The sequence below is a fragment of the Ursus americanus genome, chromosome 25 (genome assembly GCF_024610735.1).
Source record: "Ursus americanus isolate L20-20 chromosome 25, mUrsAme1.1.p, whole genome shotgun sequence".
Classification (NCBI taxonomy): Eukaryota; Metazoa; Chordata; class Mammalia; order Carnivora; family Ursidae; genus Ursus; species Ursus americanus.
Genome location: NC_142151.1, coordinates 41667916 through 41694474, shown reverse-complemented (window position 1 = coordinate 41694474; position 26559 = coordinate 41667916). Strand labels below are relative to the sequence as shown.

At 36.6% G+C, this 26559-nt stretch overlaps 1 protein-coding gene and 1 pseudogene across 1 annotated transcript in view; both read right to left on the bottom strand.

Annotated features, from left to right (window-relative positions):
• LARP4 (La ribonucleoprotein 4) overlaps positions 1-26559 on the bottom strand; it is a 191731-nt gene that overhangs the window by 161386 nt on the left and 3786 nt on the right. Inside the window, exon 2 of the mRNA XM_087855829.1 lies at positions 17011-17119. The gene's annotated coding sequence lies outside the window, so the exon portion shown is untranslated. The remainder of the gene's footprint in view (positions 1-17010; positions 17120-26559) is intronic.
• LOC148107815 (E3 SUMO-protein ligase KIAA1586-like) overlaps positions 6345-26559 on the bottom strand; it is a 28695-nt pseudogene continuing 8480 nt past the window's right edge.

Here is a 26559-nt window from a genome sequence, read left to right as displayed (position 1 = left end):
AGAACAAGACATAGCCCCAGGAAAAGAAATAAATGAGATACAGATAAGCCAACTGCCTGATAATGAGTTTGAAGTAATGGTCATAAAGATGCTCATTGAACTTGGGGAAGAGTGGGTAAACTCAGTAAGAACTTCAACAAACAGAAAAATATAAAAAAAGAGCCAATCATAGCTGAAGAATACAATGACTAAAATGAAAAATACACAAGGGAAGTAGATTAGAGGATGCAGAAGAGCAAATTAGCAATCTGGAACACAAGGTACTGAAAATCATCCATGCTGACTAGCAAGAAGAAAAAATCTAAATGATAATAGGTTAAGGGCCCTCTGGGGCAATATCAAACATACTGACATTTGCATTATAGGGGGTCTCAGAGGGATGAAAGAGAGAGAAAGAGGTACAAAACTTATTTGAAGAAGTAATAGCTAAAAACTTCCCTAACTTGGGAAAGAAATAAACATCTAGGTCCAGGACACACAGACAACCCCAAACAAGATGAACTCAAAGAGGTCCACACAAAGAGAGACACATACTAATTAAAATGTCAAAAATTAAAGGCAGAATCTTAAAAGCAAGAGAACAGCAGCTAGTTACATACAGAGGAACACCCAAAAGACTATAAGCTGATATATTCAGCTGAAACTTTGCAGGACAGAAGAGAGTGGCATGATATATTCAAAGCGCTGGAAGAAAAAACACCTACAACCAAGGATACTCTACCTAGCAAGGTTATCATTCAGAATTGGAGAGAAAAAGAGTTTCCCTGACAAACAAAGGTTAAAGAAGTTCATCACCACTAAACCAGCCTTACCTAGAAGTAGAAAGTTACGAAAGAAAAAAATTTCACTGGTAAAAATAAACATATAGTAAGGGTAGTAGTAGATCAATCACTTATAAAGCTACTATAAAGGTTAAAAGACAAAAGTAGTAAAATCAACTATCTACAGTAATTAGTTAAGGGATATACAAAATAAAAAGTACAGAATAAGAAATCAAATACACAAATTGTGGGTAGTGGGGGAGTAAAAATGTAGAGCTTTTAGACTGTTTTTGAACCTAAGTGACCATCAACTTAAAATAGACTGCTATATACATAAGGAATTATACATGAACCTCATGGAAATCACAAACCAAAAGCCTGTAATAGACACAAAAAATAAAAAGAAATCTAAGCATAACACTGAAGAAAGTCATCAAACCACAAGGGAATACAGTTAAGAAAATAAAAAAGGAACAGAAAACTACAAAAACAACCAAAACAATTAGCAAAATTGCAATGAGTACATACCTTATTTTAAAGATAAATGATTACTTTAAATGTAAATGATGAAATGCTCTCATCAAAAGACACTGGGTAGAAAGAGGCTGGGAAGATACAACAAGATAACATTCAAATCGTGTAAATAACCTGGAAAACAACATGAAGACTGGCAGAACAAGCTCCACAACTAAAAGTAGAAAAGAGGCCACATTGGAGAAGATAGGAAGGGCAAAGATGGAGTTTGGGAGTGAAACAGATCATGTGCATCCACGGTAGGGAGCGAACCAGTGGTATAGAGAAGGGCAAAAACCAGATTATCATACAGGGGAGCCCACACAGGGAAGACAAGGCCACATAATATTTGGCTTTGAAATTGAGAGAGGCCGAACTTCATGAGTCCTTACAACCAGTGGGACTTAAAGCCTGGAATTTTAAAAAATCAGTGGGCTCGGGGCACTTGGGTGGTTGTCAATTGAGCATCTGACTCTTGATCTCAGCTCAGGTATTGATCTCAGGGTTGTGAGTCTGAGCCCCGCATAAAAATAAATCAATAAACTGGTGAGCTTAACTCTGGGAGAGCTGAGAGGCCATTAGGAACTGGAGTCCCTACCCTTAAAGAGATAGCACAACAAACAGCCAGTGGAGATACAATGTGGAAGCAGCAGCTTGAAAAACACTGGGGGCAGACAGGAGGGAGAGTTATTTACTCATTTTGGAACTCCCAGAGAGGCAGGGATCACAGGGAGACCCCTCCAGGAAAAAAGGAGCTCGCAGGCACCATTTCACTCTCCCAACCCCCAAAATAAACACGTGGCCACCTGCAGAAACCAGCACAGTGACGACACTGCTACCTGACTTGCTTACACCAAGCCCCATCCCTGCATGATTCAGTGAATCTGCCCTTGCAGTCATGCTTGCCTCAGTACCAGTGCTCTGGGCCCCCTTCCCCAGAAGACTGGCACAAACTCCAACAACACCTTGTCTCCCCCCCACACGTTTTGCAGGACATCAGTTCCAGCAATGGAGACAGGTTTCATTTTGCAAGCAGAGCAGGACACACCTTGTTAGAATGTGCTCCACCCAGCCAAGGACCAAACACTGCCCACAGCAGAAAAACAGAGTCTCTGCAGACAACTGCACTGAAGGAAAAAAGCAGCTAAGACTCAAAAGCAGGGCAAATGAGACACATATGGGAGACACTTCCTGAAACACTGGGTCCTGGGGAACAGGGAACACTGCACTGCAGGGCACTACAGGACTTCTTCTTCATAAACCCATTACCTTTAAGAGCAGGAGATGTAGCTAACTCTCCTAACACATGGAAACAGAAACAGAGAGTTAAGACAAAATGAGGAGACAGAAAAATATATCCCATATAAAAAATATATATAGGACAAAACCATCCCATGACCTAAGTGAAACAGATAAATAATATGTCTGATAGAGAATTCAAAGAAATGATCGTAAAGATACTCACTGGATTTGAGAAAGAGTGGAGGACATAAGTGAGACCCTTAATGAAGAGATTTAAAAAAGAACCAATCAGAGATGAAGAATACAATAAATAAAATTAAAAATACATTGATGGAATAAATAGCAGGCTAGAATGAATTAATGACCTGGAAGACAGAGTAATGGGCTGAGCAAATGAGAGAAAAAAGAATTATGCAAAACGAGAACAGATGTAGGGAACTCAGTGACTCCATCAAGCATAATAACATTTGCATTATAGGGATCTCAGAAGAAGAGAGAAAAAAGGGGGTAGAACATTTATTTGAAGAAATAATAGCTGAAAACTTCTCTAATCTATGGAAGGAAAGGTATCCAGATTCAGGAGGCAAGAGATCCCCCAATAAGTTCAACTCAAGGAGGCCCACACCAAGACACACAGTAATTAAAATGGCAAAAAGTAGTGATAATGAGAGAATTTTAAAAGCAGCAAGAGAAAAGAAGACAATTACATATAAGGGAAACCCCATAAGGCTATCAGAGGATTTTTCCAGCAGAAACTTTGCAGGCCAGAAAGGAGTAGCACAATATATTCAAATTGCTGAAAGGGAAAAATCTGCCGACAAGAATACTCTACCCAGGAAGGCTATCATTTAGAATAGAAGGAGAGATAAAGAGTTTCTCAGACAAAAACTAAAGAAGGTCATGGACTCCACTCATTTAGTGGTCATGGAATATTAAAGGGGACTCTTTGAATAGAAAGGAAAGACCATAAGTGAGAGTATGAAAAGTTGGAAGCACAAACGCAGTAAAAATAAGTATACCTGTAAATATCTATCAAGGAATTCACAAAATTAAATGATGTAAATTATGATACCATATACCTAAAATGTGGGGCAGGGAGAGGAGTAAAGAATGGGTTCAACTTAAGGGACCATCAATTTAATATAGGCTGGTATATGCAGAAGATGTTATATACAAACCTAATGGTAACCACAAAACAAAAACCAGTAATAGATATGCAAAGAATAAAGAGAAAGGAATCCAAGTATATCACTAAAAAGCCAACAAACCATGAACAAGAGCAAGAGAAGAAAGGATCAGAGAAAAACTATGAAAACAACCACAAAACAAGTAACAAGATGGCAATAAATACATATCCACCAATAATTACTTTGAATGTTAATGGACTAAATGCTCCAATCACAAGACAGGGTAACAGAGTGGATTAAAAAAACAAGATCCAGGGGTGCATGGGTGGCTCTGTCATTAAGCGTCTGCCTTTGGCTCAGGTCATGATCCCAGGGTCCTGGGATCGAGCCCCGCATGGGGCTCCCTGCTCAGTGGGAAGCCTGCTTCTCCCTCTCCCACTCCCCCTGCTTGTGTTCCCTCTCTCGCTGTCTCTCTCTCTGTCAAATAAATAAATAAATAAAATCTTTAAAAACAAAACAAAAAAAGAAACAAGATCCATTTATGGCTGCCAACAAGAACTCATTTCAGACCTAGAAACACATATAGATTGAAAATGAGGGAGTAGAGAAACCTTTATCATTTAAATAGGGGTCAAAAGAAAGCCAGGGTAGCAATACTTATATCTGACAAAATAGACTTTAAAACAAAGACTGTAGGGGCACCTGGGTGGCTCAGTTGGTCAAGCATCTGCCTTCGGCTCAGGTCATGATCCCAGGGTCCTAAGACTGAGCCCCACATCAGGCTCCCTGCTCAGTGGAGAGCCTGCTTCTCCCTGTCCGTCTGCCACTCCCCCTGCTTGTGCTCTCTCATTCTCTCTCAAATAAATAAAAAAAATTAAATTAAAAAGACTGTAACAAGAGATAAAGGACACTATACAATACAGAGAAAAATCCAACAAGAAGACATAACAATTATAAATATTTATGCATTCAACATGTGAGAACCCAAATACATAAAACAGGTAATAATAAACATAAACGAACTGATCTATAGTAATAAAATAATAGTAGGGGACTTTAACACCCTACTTATGTCAATGGACAGATCATCTAAACAGAAAATCAACAAGGAAACAATGGCACTGAATGACACTGGACCAGATATATTCAGAACATTCCACCTAAGACAGCAAAATACCTATTCTTTTCAAGTGCACATGGAACATTCTCCAGAATAGATCACATACTAGGCTACAAAACAAGTCTCAACAAATTAAAAAAAAAAAAAAAACTGAAGTCATTCCAACATCTTTTCTGACATTTGAAACTAGAAATCAACCACAAGAAAAAAAATCTGGAAAGAGCATAAATATATGGAGGTTAAATAACATGCTATTGGGGCACCTGGGTGGCTCGGATGGTTAAGTGTCTGCCTTTGGCTCAGATCATGATCTCCAGGTCCTGGGATTAAGCCCTATGTCAGGCTCCCAGCTCAGTGGGGAGTCTGTTTCTCCTGCTCCCTCTGCTTCTCCCCCTGCTTGTGCTCTCTGTCTCTCTCTCAAATGAATAAATAAAAAATTTTAAAAAATAAATAACATGTTACTAAACAATGAATGGGTCAACCAAAAAATCAAAGAGGAAATCAAATACACATGGAGACAAATGAAAATGAAACACAATAGTCCAAAATCTTTGGGATGCGGCAAAAGTGATTCTAAGAGGGAGGTTTATAGCAACACAGGCCTACCTCAAGAAGCAAGAAAAGTCTCAAATAAACAACTTAACCTCACACCTAAAGAAACTAGAAAAATAACAACAAATAAAACCTAAAGTCAGCAAAAGGAAGGAAATAATAAAGATCAGAGTAGAAATAAATAATACAGAAATTAAAAACACAACAGATCAATGAAACCATGAGCTGTTTCTTTGAAAAGATCAACAAAATTGATAAACCTTTAGACAGACTCATCCAAAAAGTGTGTGCACAAGAGAGACAGAATGCAAATAAACAAAATCACAAATGAAAGAGGAGAAATAACAACCAATATCACAGAAATACAAATGACTATAAGAGAAAATTATGAAATATTATATACCAACAAATTGGAAAATGAAGAAGAAATGGATAAACTCCTAGAAACATATAACCTTCTAAAACTGAAACAGGAAGAAATAGAAAATTTGAACAGACCAATTACCAGCAATGAAATTGAACTATTAATCACAAAATTCCCAACAAACAAAAGTCCAGGACCAGAAAGCTTTACAGGTGAATTCTACATTTAAAGAAGAGTTAATACCTACTCTTCTCAAACTATTCCAAAAAAGAGAAGAAGGAGAAAAGCTCCCAAATTCATTCTATGAGGCCAGCATTACCCTGATACTAAAACCAGTTGAAGACACTACAAAAGACAACTATGGGCACTATTTCTAATGAACAAAGATGCGAAAATCCTCAATGAAATATTAGCAAACTGAATTTAAGAATACGTTATAAAAATCATTCACCACAATCAAGTGGGATTTATTCCCAGGATGCAAGCATGGTTCAATATTCATAAATCAATCAACATGATACATCACATCAATAAGAGAAAGGATAAAAACCAAACAATCATTCCAATAGATGGAGAAAAAGCATTTGACAAAGTACGACATCCATTTGATAAAAACCTACAACATAGTAGGTCTAGAGGGAACATACCTCAATAAAATAAAGGTTTTACATGAAAAACTCATAGCAAATATCATCATCAATGGTGAAGAACTGAGAGCTTTCCTCCTAAGGTTAGGAATAAGACAAGGATGCCCACTCTCACCACTTTCATTCAACTGTAAGTCCTACCCATAGCAATCAGATAAGAAAAAGGAATAAAAGGCATCCAAATTGGTAAGGAAGAAGTAAAAATGGCACTATTTGCAGATGACATGATACTATATAGAGAGAACCCTAAAGACACCAAAAAACTACTAAAATTGGTAAATGGATTCAGTAAAGTCACAGGATATAAAATCAACTGAGCCACCCAAGCACCCCACACTACTGGGTATTGACCCAAAGAATACAAAAACACTAATTCAAAGGGACACATGCACTGCTATATTTATTGCAGCATTATTTACAATAGCCAATTATGGAAGCATTCCAAGTACCCATCAACAGATGAATAGAGGGGTTGGGGTGCCTGGGTGGCTCAGTCAGTTAAGTGTCTGCCTTCGGCTTGGGTCATGATCCCAGGGTCCTGGGATCAAGCCCCACATTAGGCTCCCTGCTCAGCAGGGAAGCCTGCTTCTCCCTCTCCCTCTGCCTGCTAATCCCCCTGCTTGTGCTTTCTCTCTCTGTCAAATAAATAAATAAATAAAATCTTTAAAAGAAATAGACGAATAGATAAAGGATATGCTATATATATACAGTGGAATATTATTCAGCCATAAAAAGGAATGAAATTTTGCCATTTGCAATGACATGGATGGAGTTAGAAAGTATAATGCTAAGTGAGATGTCAGTCAGGGAAAGATAAATACCATATGATTTCACTCATATGTGGAATTTAAGAAACAAAACAAATGAGCAAAGGAAAAAAGAGGCAGAGAGAGACAAACCAAGAAATAGACCCTTAACTAAAGAGAATAAACAGATGGTTACCAGAAGGAATGTGGGTAGGGGGGATGGGTGAAATAGGTGATGGGGATAAAAAAGTATAGCTATCATGGTAAGCACTGAGTAATGTATAGAATTGTTGAATCACTAAATTGTATACCTTAAACTAATATAACACTGTATGTTATCTACACTCAAATAAAAATTTAAAAATACTAGAAAAGAACAAGTACGAAAAAAAGATATTGGGGGATGGAATGGATAAAAATGGAAGACCCATCTATATATGTTTTCCTATAAGAGAGTCACTTCAGACTTAAAGACACATACAGACTGAAAGTGAAGAAACAGAAAAAGATATTCCATGCAAACGCAAAAAACAAAAAAGCTAGGGTACCAATACTTATCAGGTACAATAGACTTGAAAACAAAGACTACGGGGCACCTAGGTGGCTCAGTCATTTGAGCATCCAGCTCTTGATCTCAGCTCAGGTCTTGATCTCAGGGTTGTGAGTTCAAGCTCTGTGTTGGAGTCCTGTGTGGCAGCTACTTAAAAATCAATCAATCAAAGATGATAACAAGAGACAAAGAAAGGCATTGCATATGATAAAAGGATCAATCCAACAAGAGAATATAACAATTGTAAATATATACCCAACATAGGAGCACCTAAATATGTAAAGCAAATATTAACAAACATAAGGGGAGAAATGACTTAATACAATAATAGTAGGGGATTTTAATACCTTCACTTATATCAATGGACAGATAATCCAGACAGAAAATCAGTAAGGAAACAGTGGCTTTAAGTGACACATTAAACCAGATAGATTTAACAGATATATATATTCCATCCAAAAAACATCAGAATACACATTTTTTTCAAGTGCACATGGAACATTCTACAGGACAGATCATATACTAGGCCACAAAACAAATCTCAGTAAATTTAGGAAGACTGAAATCATATCAAGCATTTTTTCCTACCACAGTGGTATGAAACTAGAAATCAATTACAAGGAAAAAAACTGGAAAAAACACAGATATATGGGGGCTAAATAACATGTTCATAACAACCAATGGGTTAATGAAGAAATCAAAGAAGAAATTAAAAAATGCCTTGAGACAAATGAAAATGTAAAGACAACAGTCCAAAATCTTTGGGACACTGCAAAAAAATAAAAAGAAAGAAAATTATAAGCCAAAATCCCTGATGAACATAGATGCAAAAATACTTAACAAAATATTAGTAAACCCAATTCAACAATACATTAAAATTAAATACATTTACCACAATCAAATGGGATTTATTCCAGGGATGTAATGTTGGCTCACTATCTGCAAATCAACCAAACAATATTAACACAATGAGGATACTAATCATATGATTATCTCATTCCTAAATCAGGAAAAGCATTTGACAAAATTCACCATTCATTCATGATAAAAACTCTCAACAAAGTGGGTTTAGAGGGAACATACCTTAACATAATAAAAGCCGTGCATGACAAACCCACAAGCTGAAAGCTTTTCTTTTAAGATCAGGAACAAGACAAGGATGTCCCTCTTGCCACTTTTATTCAACATAGTACTGGGAGTTCTAGACACAGCAATCAGATAAGAAAAAGAAATAAAAGGCATCCAGATTGCTAAGGAAGAAGTAAAACTCACTGCGCAGATGACATGATATTATACATAAGAAACCCTAGTGACACCAGCAAAAAACTATTAGAATAATTCCTATACAGAAATAAGTTGCATTTCTATACAGTAATAAAAAAAGATCAGAAAGAGAAAAAATATAATCCCATTTATAATTGCATCAAAAAGAGTAAAATACCTAGACATAAATTTAACCAAAGAGGTGAAAGACCTGTACTTTGAAAACAATAAGGTATTAATGAAAGAAACTGAAGATGACACAAATAAATGGAAAGATATACCATGGTCATGGATTGGAAAAACTAATATTGTTAAAATGTCCATAATTCCCAAAGTGATCTACAGATTCAATGTAATCCCTATGAAAATACCAAAAGGCGGGGCGCCTGGGTGGCACAGCGGTTAAGCGTCTGCCTTCGGCTCAGGGCGTGATCCCGGCGTTATGGGACCGAGCCCCACATCAGGCTCCTCCACTAGGAGCCTGCTTCTTCGTCTCCCACTCCCCCTGCTTGTGTTCCCTCTCTCGCTGGCTGTCTCTATCTCTGTCGAATAAAATAAAATAAAATCTAAAAAAAAAAAAAAAAAAGAAAATACCAAAAGGGGCGCCTGGGTGGCTCAGTCGTTAAGCATCTGCCTTCGGCTCAGGGCATGATCCCAGCAGTCTGGGATCAAGCCCCGCATCAGGCTTCTCTGCTGGGAGCCTGCTTCTTCCTCTCCCACTCCCCCTGCCTGTGTTCCCTCTCTCACTGGCTGTTTCTCTATCAAATAAATAAATAAAATCTTTAAAAAGAAAAAGAAAATACCAATAGCATTTTTCACAGACCTAGAACAAATAATAGTAAAATTTGTATGAAACTACAGAAGACCCTGAATAGCCAAAGCAACTGTGAGAAAGAAAAACAAACTTGCAGGTATCACATTCCAACAGGTCAAACTATACTACAAAGCTATAGTAATCGAAACAGTATGGTGTTGGAACAAAAATAGATACATATATCAATGGAACTGAACAGAGAGCCCAGAAATAAACCCATGCTTATATGTTCAATTAATCCAATTAATCTATGACAAAGGAGGCAAGGATATACAATAGAGAAAACACAGTGTCAATAAATGGTGTTTGGAAAACCTGACAGCTACATGCAAAAGAATGAAACTTGATCACTTTTCTCACACCATATACAAAAATAAACACAAAATGGATGAAACACCTAAACGTAAAACCTGAAACCATAAAACTCCTAAAAGAAAACATAGGCAGTAAACTCATGGACATTGGTTTTTGCAATAATTTTTTGGATCTGCCTCCTCAGACATGGCAACAAAAAGCAAAAATAAACAATTGGGACTATGTTAAACTAAAACTCTTTTGCACAGCAAAGAAAACCATCAACCAAATGAAAAGGCAGCCTACTGAATGAGAGAAGATATCTGCAAATGATATTTCTGATAAGGGGCTGATATCCAAAATATATAAAGAACTCCTAAAATTCAACACCAAGAAAAACCAGAGAATCCAATTTAAAAATGGGCAGAGGGCCTGAATAAACACTTTTCCAAAGAAGACATACAGATAACCAATAGGTACATGAAAAGATGCTCAACATTATTAATCATCAGGGAAATGCAAATCAAAACCAGAATGAGATACCACCTCATACCTGTCAGAATGGCTATTATCAAAATACCAAAAATAGCAAATGCTGGCAAGGATACGGAGAAAAGGGAACCCTTGTGCACTATTGGTAGGAATGTAAATTGGGAGCAGCCACTATGGAAAACAGTGTGGAGGTTCCTCAAATACTAAAAATAGAAATACCGGGGTACCTGGATGGCTCAGTCAGTTAAGTGTCCAACTCTTGATTTCAGCTCAGGTCATGATCTCAGGGTCATGAGATCAGGTCCTGTCGGGGGCTCCAAAAACTGTCTCTCCCTCTCTTTCTGCCCCTATCCCCCTCTCCCTCTCAAAAAATAAAAATAAAAATAAAAATAAAAAAAAAAAAAATAAAAATAAAAATAAATGGAAATACCATATAATCCAGCAATTACACTTCAAGGTATTCACCTAAAGAAAACGAAAACACCAATCCAAAAAGATATATTCACTCCTATGTTCACTGCAGCATTATTTATAATATGGAAGCAATCGAAGTGTCCACAGATATATAAATGGATAAAGAAGATATGGTGTATACACACACACACACACACACACACACACACATATGAATATTACTCAACCGTAAAAAAGGAATGAAATCTTGCCATGTGTGACCACATGGACATATCTAAAGGGTAGTATGCTAAGGGAAATAAATCAGAGAAAAGACAAATGCCATTTGATTTCACATATATGTAGGGAAAAAAAACCCAGGAATACTCATAAATACAGAGAAGAAACTGATGGTTGTCAGAGGGGAGGGGCAATGGGGACATGGGTGAAATAGGTAAGAGGGATTAAGAGGTACAAACTTACAGTTAAAAAATTAATATGTCACAGAAATATAAAGTATAGCATAGGGAATATGGTCAATAGTATTGTAGTAACTTCGGTGACAGATGGTAATTATACTTACTGTGGTAAGCATTTTGTAATGCATATAAGTGTTGAATCACTATGTTTGTATACCTGAAACTAATATAACATTGTATGTCAACTACACTCCAATTAGAAATACACTGAAAAAATTACAAAGAAATAAAAACTTAAATTTAAAAAATGAAAGGGTACTGAATTCAAACGCTTGTTCTACCTCTATTGAGATGATCATAGCTTTTTCCTTATTATTCTGTTAATATGATAATTTACATTGAAAGTTTGTTTTGTTCTGAATGTTAAACCACCCTTGCATTCCTGGAATAAACCCAACTAGACCTTGTTTATTATCTATTTAATACACTGTTGGATTCAGCTTACTAATAATTTACTTAGAATTTTTGTGTCTGTGATAATGAGATTGGCCTGTAATTTTCTTTCTCTCCCTATCTGGTTTTGGTATCAAGGCTATCATGGTCTTATGTAAAGAGCTGGTGAATATTTCTAATTCTTCTCTGTTCTAGAAAAGTTTATACAAGATTTAACTAAGCTGGTCTTTGAATATAAATAAATAAATAAATAAATAAATAAATAAATAAATAAATAAATAGTAAGAAGTTAGTCTTTGAAAATATGGAAGAACACCTAATAAAGCTACCTAAGTCAGGTACTTTATTCCTGACTGAGTTTATTTAACGGTGCTTTCAGCAGCAAATACCAGAATATCCGTGTAACAACGGCTTAAACAATAAAGATATTTAGTTATTTCTTCTGACTAGAACTCTCACCAGAAAAAAAGTGTTAACAACTGAGTGTTTTTCTTACTCTTGAGAGTGTTACATTTGAGTATGATACTATAACAGGAAGTATAAAATGTTTTTATATACATCTGAGCAGGCTCAAATTTATACATGAACCAAAGGAGAAAAAGGAATGAGCTTTTGGAAATCAAACAATAAAATATTATTTGATAGGTGTTACAGTCTAAGTTAAACATACATACATACATACATACATGGGAATATATTTTATATATAGAATCAGAGAAAGAGTTCAGTATATTTTTGTCTGAGATAGATCTAATGCACTATGCCATTAAATTTTTGTACATGTGAATAAACAGAATTAGTGATTTTGAATTCTAATTAGCTCGCTTTCCTTATGACTGAAGTATTAAGGTCCAAATCTTGTACTTTTGTATTCTCAGGGCCTAATACGGTACATAAACAGTTTATAGAAAGTCTGTTCTTCATTAGAATAAGAATATTGATACACACATAAAAAAGTTAGTATGATCAGTCTGATTGAGAGTATTTTGTGTTACAACAGATAGTCTCAAAACAGGAATTGGTAATTCTTCTGCAATATCCCAAACGTACATTAAGATAATTGTACACATAATTGAGAAACTGTTGTTTGCTAATAGTGATGTCCAGATCTTCCTAATAAATAGCTAGAGCATTTTGAAAAGTTTTTACTGCCTTTAGGAATGAAATTAATTGTGAAAGGGCAGATGTGTTGGGGAGCAGGGAGGAACCAGAAACAACTATCTCTTAAATTAAGCAGTACCACTATCTCTTTCACAGGATAAAGGTGGGAGGAGGTAAAGAGGGTCAGAATCTGGTAATTTAAGGTGACAGGCACTAATAAAAAGTGTCTTTGAATTTAAAAGCTACAGCAAGAGAGGACATAATTAAATTACACAAGGACAAAGAAGGATAGAGAAAGTCTAAAGGGTGTTCTCAGGTCAGCCTTCCACTACAGCTGAGTACTGTTCTCACAGAGTTCCCTAGAGAGTCTTCTCCCATCAAGTGACATTTGAAGTATTAAACATGTGAGATAGGATTGGACACCTTGAGCATATGATCCTTAAGGGGTTGACAGTGCATACTTCCTGCTGAACTAGTTTCTTATCCTAGAGTCTGATCCCTGAGCTCAGATGTTCTCCTGTTTTCCAGTACTCTACAAACTTCTATCATTCTGTTACTAAAAGAATGAGGAAGAACCAACAGATCAGCTTCTGCTGTGGGGTATGCAAGTTACCTCCAGAAAATTAAGCCTATATGAGGAAGGACTTGGTGAAATGGAAAAGGAATCTAATATTTACTCAGTGTATTTACATGCGAAGCAGAGTACTAGGTGTCATTTAATTTAATCTTCATGATAACACTATCACCCAAGTATTATTATTGCCAAGGAAGAAGCTGAGATTTAGAGAAGCTAAGAAACTTGCCCCTTGACTCATATTAAGAAGTCAAAGAGATGAAATGCAAATGAATTCTGACTCCAAAGCCTACACTTATTCCAGCAGAGCAAGGAATTCTTCCTAGCGAAGGGTTAATGCATGGGTGTTTCCCTCCCTCTTAATAATGCATCATCCCCCTGGTTCTGTAACATTTCTACAAAGAGCAACTTTTTACTGAAACAATTTAACATTCTGCAAACTAAGAATCTGACAAAAACCCAAACGTTTATGAAGTTCAGGAATATTTGTATACATGTATTTAAAATCCTAAAGGGTTGAAAGGAAGTATACTAATCTGCCAACAATAAGTTTTTTTAAAAAGGAAAATCACTTCCTCCTTCATTTATTGGAATTGCTTGGAAGCAGAAGTCAGGAAATCCCCTTCCTTGATTTGTGGTATTTATGGTTATTCCCAAAGAACAGAATTTATTCTGCTTTATCCTCTGAAAATTTCAATATTTTTTTTCATTCTTCATTAATAGAACATAGTTTTGGTTGCTTTAAAGATTTCTGCATCACAAGAGCTTATTTTACTCCCTTTTTTACATTCTGAGAAAATGAAGGTATAAGCAAACAAAGGATGCCTAATTACTTCTTATACATTAAAAAATGTATATTCCAGGGACGCCTGGATGGCCCATTGGGTTGAGCATCTGCCTTCGGCTCAGATCACGATCCCAGGATCCTGGGATTGAGTCCGGCTTGGGCTCCTTGCTCAGTGGGGAGCCTGCTTCTCCCTCTGCCTGCCACTCCCCCTCCTTGTGCTCTGTCTCTCTTTTTCAATCTCTCTCTGACAAATAAATAAATAAACAAAATCTAAAAAAAAAAAAAAAAAGTATACTCCAGGGGCAACTGGCTGGCTTAGTCTGTAGAGTATGTTAACTCTTGAGGTTGGGGTCATGAGTTCAAGCCCTATGTTGAGTGTAGAGATTACTTTAAAAAATGTATATTCCCTACAATGATAACTTACTATCCTAGGAATTACTTATGGGAAAATACCTTTAATACACATATACATTTCCGGTTTGAGTAATAGCTGGGAAGAATGCAAATTGTTCACATGTATAGGATTTAGCCCTTTTCCATAATACCCAAGAATAACTTCAGAATACTTTTTACAAAAGTAAAATAAATTATTTTCATTACTGAAAGATTACTGTTGACACATAGTTTAATGGAATAGAATAGAATGTCCAAAAATGGGTCAACACAGGGGCACCTGGCTGGCTCAGTCAGTACAGCATGCAACATTTGGTCTCAGGGCTGTGAGTTCAAGCCCCATATTGGGTATAGAGCCTCCTTAAAAAAAGAAATTTAATAAAATAGACCAACATAAATATATTCATTTAATATACAAATGAATTACAAAAGCAACTTAATGGGGGGCAGATAGCTTTTCAATAAATGGTGCTAGAACAACTGGGTATCCATATAGAAAAAAGCCTTGACACTTACCTCACACCATATGCCAAAATATTAACTTGAAATGGATCAAATCTATAGGTAAAAGCTAAAACTATAAAACTTCTAAAACTATAAAACATAGGTGAAAATCTTCACAACCTTGGGTTAGACAAAGATTTCTTAGAATGCAAAAAGCACAAGCCATAAAAGAAAAAAATTGATAAAGTGTACTTCATCAAAACTTAAAACTATTTTTTGAAAGATACTATTTTTTTTAAAGATTTTATTTATTTATTTGACAGAGAGAGACAGCCAGCGAGAGAGGGAACACAAGAAGGGGGAATGGGAGAGGAAGAAGCAGGCTCCCAGCGGAGGAGCCTGATGTGGGGCTCGATCCCAGAACGCTAGGATCACGCCCTGAGCCGAAGGCAGACGCTTAATGACTGCGCCACCCAGGCACCCCGAAAGATACTATTAACAAAAGTTAAGAAACAGACCATACATGATCTCAGGGCCCAGGGATCGAGCCCCGCATCCAGCTCCCGGCTCAGTGGGGAATCTTCTTCTCCCTCGTCCCCCCCACCCCCCGCTCATGCTCATGCTCTGTCTCTCTCTCTCTCTCTCGAATAAATAAATAAAACCTTAAAAAAAAAAAAAAGAAAGAAACAGACCATAGACTGGAAGAAAATACTTTCAAAGCATGTATCTAATAATAAACTAATAATAAATCCAGAATATGTAAACAATTTTTACAACTCAATAATAACAAATAATCCACTTAATAAATAGGCAAAAGACTTTAACAGATACTCCACCAAAAAAAGATATATGAAAGGCAAATAAGCACATGAAAAGATGTGCAACTTCATTAGTTTTAGGGAAATGCAAATTAATCACAATGAGATATCACAGCACCCACTAGAATGGCTAAAGCTTAAAAGACCAACAATACTAAGTACAGTGGAGAATGGGAGCAACTAGAACTCTTATACGTTGCTGGTAGGAATACAAAATAGTACACTCACTTTGTAAAAGTCTGGCAGTTTTTTAAAAATTTAAATGCATGTTAGAGTGCAACACACTCCTAAACAATCGCACTCCTAAGTATTACTCCAGAGAAACGAAGACAGATGTCCATATTAAGACTGGTGTATGTAAATGTTCACAGCAGCTTTATTAATAATAGCCCCAAACTAGAAACTGCCCAAATGTCCATCAGCTGGTGAACTAGTAAATTATGATATGTCCACATAATGGAATATACTACTTACAATTGAAAAGGAATGAACTATTGCTACATAAAACAACCTGGATAATCTCAAAAGCATTATATTAAGTTAAAGAAGCCAGAGCCAGACACAAAAGACTACAAACATTTATATGAAATTCTAGTAAAGTCAAAATTGTGATGACAAAAAGCAGATCAGTGGTTGCCTGGGGCAGGAGTGAGAGATTAGGGGAGGAGATTGATGAAAATGGGGCACAAGTGAAAATTTGGGGGTGACAGAAATACTGTATATCTGAATTGTCCTGATGGTTACACCGCTGTACACATCTGTCAAAAACACATAAAAATGTATACTTAAAAACTGACCGATCTTATATGTAAAGTATACCTCAATAAAGCTTATTTTTTTAAAATGGTCCTCTTCCTTTGTGAGAATCAGATATTTAGAAAAGACATATTTCTGATCATGTGACATTATTAAAGCTTCAATAATGTCCTTTCCTTCACAGTTTTTAAGATAAAGAAGAGGAGGCCATTTTTTGAACTAGACTTTTTGAGGCAAAAGTATCTGATAAATGCATTATATATATATTATATATACATCATGTAATATATAGTAAATATGCAATTCTAAAAGAATTTAGATAAGAACCACAAAGCTTCTCAAATTAAATTTTCATCCCTCTATTAAGATTTGAAAAAATAGGGGCACCTGGTGGCTCAGTCGGTTAAGCGTCCAACTCTTTGTCTCAGCTCAGGTCTTGATCTCAGGGTCGTGAATTCAAGCCCTCTGTTGGGCTCCACACTGCGCATAGAACCTACTTTAAAAAAAAAATTTTTTTTAAATACACAGAGTTCAATTTTTTCATACATAGTTATCAAAATGATTCCTTATGGGCCTACCCAAAAAGACAATTTTACCTAATAGTTTATAAATATATACCACTTTAAAGTTCAACTAAACTATTGAGTATTTTTGTGGTCACAAACTCTTTCTTACCTTACTTTTTAGATGTTTTCCCCTAATTTTTCTCTATACCCAAATTAAAATAATAGTCATGGTTGGAAGATAATGTATAACATAATAAAACCCCTGTTGTTTTTTGCTCTATATATTCTCCTAAGGCAATCTCATCTTTTCCAGGGGCCTTTGTTACCATTTTTATGCTGATGATTTTGACGTACAGCTCAGAGGCAAACCCAAAGTTTTCTAAGGCCTGAAGCTTACACAATTAGGGAGACCTTCTTAAAAAAATTAATATAGCTTGGGGTGCCTGGGTGGCTCAGTCATTAAGCATCTGCCTTAGATTCAGTTCATGATCTCAGGGTCCTGGGATTGAGCCCCGCATTGGGCTCCCTGCTTGGTGGGAAGCCTGCTTCTCTCTCTCCCACACCCCCTGTTTGTGTTCCCTCACTCTCTCTCTGTCAAATAAATAAATAAAATCTTTTTAAAAAATTAATATAGCTCTTCAAATATAGAATTGTTAGGGACTATCTCAGGGCCTTTTTTTTTTTTTTTTGGAAGATTTTATTTATTTATTTGACAGAGAGAGAGAGAGCACAGGCAGGGGCAGCAGCAGAGGGAGAGGGAGAAGCAGGCTTCCTGCTTCGATGCAGGGCTCGATCCCAGGACCCTGGGATCATGATCTGAGCCGAAGGCAGATGCTTAATTGACTGAGACACCCATGTGCCCCAGAAATAAATGTTTTTTTGGAAAGATTTTATTTATTTACTTGTCAGAGAGAAAGAGAGCACAAGCAGGGGGAGTGGCAGGCAGAGGGAGAAGCAGGCTCCAGGCTGAGCAGGGAGCCCGATTCGGCACTCGATTCCAGTACCCTGGAAGGTAGTCAAAGGCAGATGCTTAACTAACTGAGCCACCCAGGCATCCCTTGTCTCAGGGCCTTGAAAAGGACATTCACAAGAGAGGCCTGAAGGTTAACTTCATCAGCTTCACAGCAAATCTACCTCTGCTATAGCTATATCTTAAACCCAGATATTTCTTTTTTTTTTTTAAGATGAACTTATTTATTTGAGAGAGAGAGCATGTGTGCACATGCACACATGAGTGGGAAGAGGGGCAGAAGGAGAGGGAGAGAGAGAGAATCTCAAGCAGATTCCTCACTGAGCATGGAGCCTGACACAGGACTTGATCTCACAACCCTGAGATCATGACCTGAGCCAAAATCAAGAGTTGGACACTGAAACAAGTGAGCCACCCAGGCGCACCTCTCCTCCCCACTCCCCAGATATTTCTTTTAGTGACTGGAGAACTATCCTCCATCTGCCTACTGGATATCTCTACTTTTAAGTCCCCCTTAGAACTAATAGGCCTGCAGATGAACTTGGTGTCTCTCCTTCCTACTCCCACCACTATCCCCAAGAAGTTGCTGGTTTTCCTACATTCTTCAGATTAGGAAATAGCATCAGCATGCACCCAGTTGGAGAAGTTACCTCCATATCAAAACAAACCATCAAGTCTTGACAATTCATCTTCTAAATAAATTGACTTTCACCTCTCTCTAGTTCATCTACTTCTCTCCAACTCCAATCCTACTCTAGTTCAGTCCATCAACTTCTCTCATCCAGTTATTCCAACAGCCACCTAATGGGTTGCCTGGCCTCCAGTTTTACCACCTTCAGTGGTATTCATTCCATACCTATCAAACTTATGAATATTTAAGTCTGATAATACCAACTTTTGGCAAAGATGTAGAGAAATGAGATCTCACACTCTAGATAAAAGGGTAAACTTGAGGTATGTACATAGAAACTCCAGCATACAAATATAAGAATGTCTTCTTAACATTGTTTATAATAGTGAAAAAATGGAAATAGTCTAAATACCCATCAGCAGCAGTGGATGTGCCAATAGAACACTTTAAACCATGAACTAGGGCCACACATATGATTATGGATAGTCCCCACAATAAAGAATAAAGCATTACAAGATCTACCTGAGGAAAACTACAAAACTCTGATAATCGAAATCAAAGAACTAAAATGGAAAAATATTGCATGTTCACAGATAAGAAGAGTCACTATTGTCAAGATGTCAGTTCTTTCCAAATTGATCTATAGAGTCAGTGCAATCCCAATAAAAATCCCAGCAAGTAATTTGTGGATATAGATAAACTGATTCTAAAGTTTATATGGAGAAACAAAAGACCAAAATAGCCAACACAATATTGAAAAAGATGAACAAATCTGGAGAATTGACACTAACTTCAAGACTTAACTATAGAGCCACAGTAATCAAGACAGTGTTGTATTGATGAAAAACAGACAGATTGACCAATGGAACTGAATACAGAACCCAGAAATAGACCCACATAAATATAGTTAACTGAACTTTGACAAAGGAGAAAAGGCACTACAATGGAGAAAAGATAGTCTTTTCAACCAATGGTGCTGGAAGAACTGAACATTCACAATGAAAATAATGAATCTAGGCACAGACATTATATGCTTCACAAAAATTAACTGAAAATGGATCATAAACCTAAGTGTAAAATGTAAAACTATAAAACTCCAAGAAGATAACATAGGAGAAAACTTAGATGACCTTGGGTATGGCATGATGTTTTAGACACAACACCAAAAGCACAATCCATGAAAGAAATATGGATAATCTGGACTTCAACAAAATTAAAAACTTCTATGTGAAAGACAATGTCAAGAAAATGAGAAGACAAACTACAGACTGGGAGAAGGTATTTGCAAAAGACACAACCAATAAAGGAGTATTATCCAAAAAAAAAAAAAAATACATATATATATATATAAAAAAAACCTCTTAAAACTCCACAATAAGAAAACAATCTAATTACAAAATGGGCCAAAGACCTGAACAGGCATCTCACCAAAGATATACAGATGCTGAAAAAGCATATGCCAAGATGTTCCACATCATATGTCAGAAAGGAAATGCAAATTAAGACAATGAGATACCACTACATCCTTATTAGAATGGCCAAAATCTGGGACAATGACAATACCAAATGCTGATGAGAATATGGAGCAATAAGAGCTCTCATTCTTGGCTGGCAGGAATAAAAAAAATGGGACAGCCCCTTTTTTAAGTAGTTTGGCAGTTTCTTACAAAATTTAGAACCTATGAAAAGACATGAAGGAAATTCAAATGCATATTATTGAGTACAAGAAGCCAATCTGAAAAGGCTACATATTGTCTGATCCCAAGTACATGATATTCTTAGAAAAAGGCAAAACTATGGGGGCGCCTGGGTGGTGCAGTCGTTAAGCGTCTGCCTTAGGCTCAGGGCGTGATCCCAGCATTCTGGGATCGAGCCCCACAACAGGCTCCTCCGCTAGGAGCCTGTTTCTTCCTCTCCCACTCCCCCTGCTTGTGTTCCCTCTCTCGCTGGCTGTCTCTCTCTGTCAAATAAATAAATAAAATCTTTAAAAAAATAAAAAAGAGGGCGCCTGGGTGGCACAGTGGTTAAGCGTCTGCCTTCGGCTCAGGGCGTGATCCTAGCGTTATGGGATCGAGCCCCACATCAGGCTCTTCCGCTATGAGCCTGCTTCTTCCTCTCCCACTCCCCCTGCTTGTGTTCCCTCTCTCGCTGGCTGTCTCTATCTCTGTCGAATGAACAAATAAATAAAATCTTTAAAAAAAAAATAAAAAATAAAAAATAAATAAAAAAATAAAAAAGAAAGAAAAAGGCAAAACTATGGACACAGCAAAAAGATCAGTGGTTGGGGGCACCTGGGTGGCTCACCTGGTGAAGCAAGTGACTCTTGATTTCAGCTCAGGTCACGACTGCAGGGTGGTAGGCTTGAGACCCGCATCAGGCTCTGCACTCAGCGGGGGTCTGCTCAAGATTCTCTCTCTTCCTCTACCTCCCCCCCACCTCTCTCTCTCTCTCAAATAAATGAACCCCCCCCCCAAAATCAGTGCTTGCCAGGGTTGAAGTGGAAGGAGGAATGAATAGGTGGAGCACAGAGGATTTTTAGGGCAGTGAAAATACTCTGAATGATGCTATAGTGATGGATATATGCCACTGTACATTGGTATAAACTAAAAATAAACAACACCAAAAATGAACCCTAGTGTAAACTATGGACTTTGGATGATCATGACATGTCAACTTAAGTTCATCCTCAGTAAAAAATGAAAAAAAAGTACCATTCTATTCACCTGAAAGTAATGTAACATTATGTGTCAACTATACTCAAATTAAAAAAGAACTTTTTTAATGTACCATTCTGGTGGGGGTTGTTAATAGGGCAAGCTGTGCCTATATGGGGGCAAGAAGGATATGAGAAATTTCTGTACCATCCTCTTAATTTTGCTATGAACCAAAAACTGGTCTTAAAAAAAAATCTTACAAGGGGTTTAACACAATTGGAGAAGGGGAAGCATCGTAAAGATTTGGTTTTTTTAGAGAGACAGAGCATGTGTGCAAGAATAAGCCAGGGGAGGGGCAGAGGGAAAGAAGCTCAAGCAGACTCCCTGCTGAGCACAGAGCCAGTTGTGGCTGCGGGGCTTAATCTCACGACCCTGAGATCATGATTTGAGCCAAAATCAAGAGTACGGCACTTAACCAACTGAGCCACCCAGGCGTCCCAGGGGAAGCATTTTAAATCAATAGCTTTCTAAGAATATCCACTCTTGCTATCATTTTTTTAGTTAAGAACTTCCTTTCATAGTGGGGTGTTATCCAACAGACAAAGCAATTTAAGCTAAAATGATTAAACCTTGCCCTCTGAGATGTTACAGTTAGAGGCTCAAGAATGTAAACGTCAGAATGGGCACATTTTTCTGAGGCTAAGTTGTTTCTCAACTATCCTAGTTATTTCTCAAAGATACATGCTAATGGAATGTTACATTTTCTTTTTTTTTTAAGCTTTATTTATTTATTTTAGAGAGAGCGAGAGAGAGCAAGAGAGAGTGGGGGAAGGGCAGAGGAAGAGAATCTTCAAACAGGACTCCCCACCCCCCACCCCCAGCGGAGTATGGCGTTGATCTCACCACCCAAGAGATCATGACCTGAGCTGAAACCAGGAGTCGGATACTCAACTGACTGAGCCACTCTGGTACCCTGGAATGTTACATTTCCAAAATAAAACACTAAAAAAGCTCAAGAAAAAAAGAGTGAATTAGTGCCAGTGTGGAGAATCACGAGTCTTTAAAGAAACACAGGACCCAACGCAGAAGAAAAGCAAAGTAACGGTATAACCATAAGTTGATGATCCCAATCTGCTAACTCTTTTTCCAATAAATTTTGTGTAATTTAGTTTGATATGTGATCTACTATTAAACTATCATTTCTCACCTTGTGCAAATGCCATTAAAAACACTCCTGACTACAATAGTGCTATTTTTTAAAACTTTTTGTATAGTTCCGGGGATTGTAACATTGTGTGACTCTACATTATTATCTACGAATTCCTGAGAAACATTCAAATTATTTCATGTTTTAAAATTTTATTTAATGATACAATTTTCTCCTACCAGCTATTCATGGTGAAGTTAATTCTCCATAAATCCAAGGAGATAGTCCTAATAAATCAAAACAATTAAGATGCTTTGTTTCTGGGGCACCTGGCTGGCTCAGTCAGTAGAGCATGGGACTCTCGATCTCAGGGTTGTGAGTTCCAGCTCCATGTTGGGTGTGGAGACTAGTTAAATAAATAAAAGATGCTGATGCTTTGTTTCTAATAAAAGACAAATTTATTACTCTTTAGTAATATATTCCTAGACAGATCTTCAAATTTATTAAGTGGAATGTCTTTAAACATATTTGACTTAAATCTTTAACATGAGATTCATGCTTTCAGGGGCACCTGGGTGGCTCAGTCGTTAAGCGTCTGCCTTCAGCCCAGGGCGTGATCCCGGCGTTCTGGGATCGAGCCCCACATCAGGCTCCTCCTCTGGGAGCCTGCTTCTTCCTCTCCCACTCCCCCTGCTTGTGTTCCCTCTCTTGCTGGCTGTCTCTCTGTCAAATAAATAAATAAAATCTTTAAAAAAAATGAGATTCATGCTTTCTAATACCAATTTAAAATTTTCCAAATCTTTTATGGTACACTTAATTTTTTTACTTTGTGAATGTTAGTTGACCTTGACTGCAATGCAATAGAAAATAATGAAGATTCTTCAAGAATGTCAATCATTCAAGCAAGGTCTTGCAAGAAATTAATGTTAGCTAATCTCTTTGCTAAACCAGAATAAAAAGAATGAGAAAAATGCACATATAGTGAAGAATATGCCTGATATACAGCAGTGGCAGTTTGTAAACTACATGCTACCCATCTCAACCTCAGTATTTGACCAGTTTTAATAATTTCAAGTTCTTTATAGTTTCTAAGTCAATTTAATTATATTAGATTGGTGATAAAAAGACTAAATTTTATCCAGAATATTTTTAAATGACCGACTTATTTTATTTCAGATATTGAATTGTAATTGATGACTTAGTGCCAAATGATGACTTCAGGAAAATTTTCTAACAAATTTGTAGCTTGACTCCAAACTTCCTTCCCACTATTGTACAAATACCATTAGAACGAAATGCAATTAAGTTCTCTTTCATTCATTATCAAAGCCACAATCATTTAAAGTAGACAATAATGTATCAGAAATACACTCCTTTGTGATTGACACCAATTCTTTTAAAGCAACAAATATTAGCAGTACAAAACCTGATTCAATTGTGTACTGCAGATAATTCACTAGGTGCATTTTTTCAGAAGTGTAGATGCCTAATCAATTGTAGCACATATTTGAAACTCTCTTCTACAATATTGCTAAATATCTTCATATAATTTCTTTTGCAATATGTCCTGTTGTTCTTGTTGCACTGCACTGGGTATGTAAACAATTGCTTGTATCTACTCCATTTTTTTTCTTAATTGTATTGCCTCCCTCACTATCAGATAAAGGCCTATTATGTTTTATTCAACTGTAGACTACTAAAAACTTCTATGATAGTATCAATATCTTTATGATTTAGTTTTACAATAAATTGGAAATTGAGCCAGTTGATTCTAACAAATCTTGGATTTCAGTACAGTCGTTAGAAAAATGCTGTTCTCTTTTTTTTTTCCCTTCTTTTTTCTTTCTTATTTTATTACTTTCAGGAAAGTCTGTTTAGTTTTAGTAGTACCATTGGGATTACTAAACATCCCCTCTATTTCCTGGATCATGGACATACGTTTCTGCTGTCACTACTAAATGCTGAACTACGAAACCATCCATACATCCTAATTCACCTTCTTTTATTTCAAACCATTTGTACTGTTCCAAAAACAAACACTTGTTTTTCATTCCAACAATCTGGAAGCATAAGGTTATCTATTTCTTCCTTTGATGAACATGATGGTGTTTCTTCAATGATTGATCACTTAACAATTTTGAAATTTTCCATTAGCTTAGGTATCCCACAGTTTTCACTCCTACCATTTTCTGTGTCTATTTTAAACTTCTTCAGATTAAAAAATGTATATATTCTTCAGATTTAAAAAAATAAGTCACTCTGTTAACTTGGCATTTTAGGGATCAGAATTCGAAAAATAATTTTGTTATGTTAGTAAAATTCAGAATACAACTTGGGAGTTAATACAAAATTTTTGTTAATAATTTTAATGTGCCTTTGGAAAAAGCATAAATTTCACTTTTTAAGAAAAAAAATTTTTATGACATTGTAATTAGCTAAATCAGTATTTTTTTACCCTACTTATTAATGGAGCTGGATAAAAATAAGTCATAGATAATTTGCTTGGCTTTTGGTTTTAAATATTTTAATGTGAATTTCTAAGAATATGCTAATATTTAGTTTCATCTTAAAGATTTAGAATGTGCTATTTTACTTTCATTATTATGAAATAGTAGGTATATAGAAATAATAGGTATATAATAGGAATAATAGGTATGCAGCAGGGGCGCCTGGGTGGCGCAGTGGTTAAGCGTCTGCCTTCAGCTCAGGGCGTGATCCCGGCGTTCTGGGATCGAGCCCCACATCAGGCTCCTCCGCTATGAGCCTGCTTCTTCCTCTCCCACTCCCCCTGCTTGTGTTCCCTCTCTCGCTGGCTGTCTCTATCTCTGTCAAATGAATAAATAAAATCTTAAAAAAAAAAATAGGTATGCAGCAGTGTTTTAATATATTACATATAATATACCTGTTATATACATTAGCATACACATAAACATATATATATAGTCAACATTTTGAATACAATTCAAAATTTCTGTATCTCTTTTATATCAACTACATTTTTTCCCCAAGAATCTCTATGTCCAGTGTGGGGCTTGAACTCAAGACCTTAAGATCCAGTAGCATACTTCACCAACTGAGCCAGCCAGGCACCCCTCAACTACTACATTTTTGTATTTTAACCTTTGACCCCCTTCACCCATTTCTCTTACTTCTCACCTCTAGCAACCACCAATTTCTTTTCTGTATCTATCAGCTTCTTTTGTTGTTGTTGTTGTTTAAAAATTCTGTATAAGAAATCATACTGTATTTGTCATTCTTTGACTTATTTCACTTAGCATAATGACCTCAAGATCCACCTATGTTGTCTCAAATGGCAAGATTTTATTCTTTTTTATGGCTGAATAATAATATTGCATTATATAAAATATATTTCATATATTCATGATTTCTTTATCCATTAATTCATTGGTGGACACTTAGATTGTTTCCATATCTTAGCTATTGCAAATAATGCTGCAATGAACATGGGGATCTTTCTGAGTTAGTGTTCTTGTCTTGTTTGGGTACATACGCAGAAGTGGAATTACTGGATCATATGGTAGTTCGATTTTTAATATTTTGAAGAATATCATACTGTTTGCCAGAGTAGCTGCACCAATTTACATTCCCATCATCAGTGCACAATGGTTCCCTTTTCTCCACATCCTTGCAAACTTTTGTTATTTCTTGTATTTTTGATAATAGCCATTCTAACAGGTGTGAAATGATGTCTCATTGTGGTTTTGATTTGCATCTCCTATGATTAATGACATCAAGTACCTTTTTAAGCATGTCCTTTTGGAAAAATGTTTATTCAGATCTATTTTTTATAATTTTTTTAAGATTTTATTTTTTTATTTGAGGGGGGGCAGAGAGAGAGGGACAGAATCTCAAGCAGACCCCTCACTGAGCAGGTCTGATATGGGGCTCGATCCCAGGAACCCAAGATCATGACCTGAGCCCAAATCAAGAGTTGTACATTTAACCAACTGAGTCACTCAGGTGCCCCATTCTGCCTATTTTTAAACTGGATTGTTTGCTTGTTTGCT